We start from the raw sequence: 1,768 nt of genomic DNA on the forward strand, positions 1-1,768 counted from the left end.
GCTGTGGCAAAGCCAAAATTGCAACAGTGGCAACATGAATCCGGCCCTGAATTTGATTCTGATTCTTACCCAGATTCTCACCCAGATTCTCATTCTCATTTGGATTCTGATTTTGGCTGCTTTACAATGAGGAGATTCGTGCTTCAAGTTTCGAGACTTTTTGTGTCTGCTGCCAAGGACGCAAAGTCTGTGGGCTACACATAAAAAATGGAAATGGAAGTGCCCAGTAAAACCCGGAGCAACGTGTTCCGTCAAGCAATTCCTTCTGGCAACCTTATGATTCATGCAAAATGAGTAGTATATGGCTTGACAGGGTGCTAAAAGAGCTCAAGATAGCCTTGCAATAGGAGTATGTTGCATTTGCTGACTTTGGAAGGCTAAACGCCAGGTCTTTCAAAACGTTCGCTGCTCTGCTATGTATTTTGCCACGCCCTCGCCTTCGCAAAGACAGGCATAAACTCTGTTAACTACCACGAAACAGCGGGCATAGCATAATTAGCGCAATTTTTACAGTTGTTTCTTTTTGTTTCTTTCATTCTTTTGTGGATGATCTTCATATACTTGTAATTTTTCTATCGCAAAAAAGAAGAAGCTGCCGTCGAGTGCGCACGTGTTTGCAAAGTGATTGTGAAATATGAAAACTTGGAAAAATATTACTTTTACATCGTGTAAGTATAAAAATATAGTAATTTCTTTTGCATTTATTTATTTATATTTATATTATAATATTTTATTTATTTATTTAGGAGCCGTCAAATATATGATTTATGTATGTATTAATACGTAAAAATGCGTGGCTCGACTTTATATTGAAATGTAAGTACGAGTAGATACTATTTTATGTAATACAGAGTTTAATTCTTAAAGTAATTAATTTTTTTTCATTTCTTAAAGTGTGGATGCACACGCAAAACCAAGCCGACGCCTTTGGAATAGAGAAAACCGATACAAGACGAGACAACGCACTGGGGGGAATATATACTATTTATAGATTTAAATATAAATATTTTCATTATGTTATTATTTATATATCACATTTGTCTAAGCAAATATATATGCATTTTCAATATTTATTGTGTTTTAATGTACGTTGCTTATCCACTCCAAAGCAATGCCTTTTGGAAGCATTATGTTCGTAGCGAACGCCGCAGGCCTGCTCTACTGCCTTCTACAAGAAGGCCTTCTGCAACGTTGTTCTTGGAAATGGGCGTTGGAAAGGGAAATGGGCGTTAACAGAGCCATAACAGAAGCCCTGCCAAACTACCTTGCAATGCTACCCTTCTTTCAGCGTTTCACCCCTGTATAATAGCGAATGGAAAACGTCAGGTTTAGCAACTGCTCTTACGTTACTTAAGATGTGGTTTGAAGTTACTTTCGATAGGAGCCAAGTTTTATTGGGTGCCTGCATTTGTGTGTGTGTTTGTGTGTGTGTGTGCTTGTGCGTGTGGCTGTGTGTGGGCCGATTGTCTGCTGTAGATGGGAGATAAGGAGCATTTTAGTGTGTGAGATCCAGCTGTGAGTCTTTAAGCAAATGGGAAATAAGTTGAATGAAATCATTCGATAGGCTTTCATTTTGGCAATGCACTCAATAGCTAATTTATGCACATGCCACACCTTTGAGTGCATACCAAAAATATCTTGTTATGATTAATGCATTCGCTTCAAGCTATCTGCAATTTCCGTAACCCAAAAACCAATGAAATGCATTTGCAGCTATTGCTTTGTTCAGCCCAATCCCATGATCCAGGACAAGCTTCTGAAAATTTGA

At 38.2% G+C, this 1,768-nt stretch overlaps 1 long non-coding RNA gene across 1 annotated transcript; it reads left to right on the plus strand.

The window, feature by feature from the left end:
- Positions 1–523: 523 nt before the first annotated feature.
- On the plus strand, positions 524–1,402 carry LOC117789789. The gene is made up of 3 exons (XR_004617932.1): positions 524–668; positions 747–816; positions 895–1,402. It is a non-coding gene; the product is annotated as an uncharacterized LOC117789789 (long non-coding RNA).
- The last annotated feature ends 366 nt before the right edge of the window (positions 1,403–1,768 follow it).

Source organism: Drosophila innubila, assembly GCF_004354385.1.
Source record: "Drosophila innubila isolate TH190305 chromosome 3R unlocalized genomic scaffold, UK_Dinn_1.0 2_E_3R, whole genome shotgun sequence".
Classification (NCBI taxonomy): Eukaryota; Metazoa; Arthropoda; class Insecta; order Diptera; family Drosophilidae; genus Drosophila; species Drosophila innubila.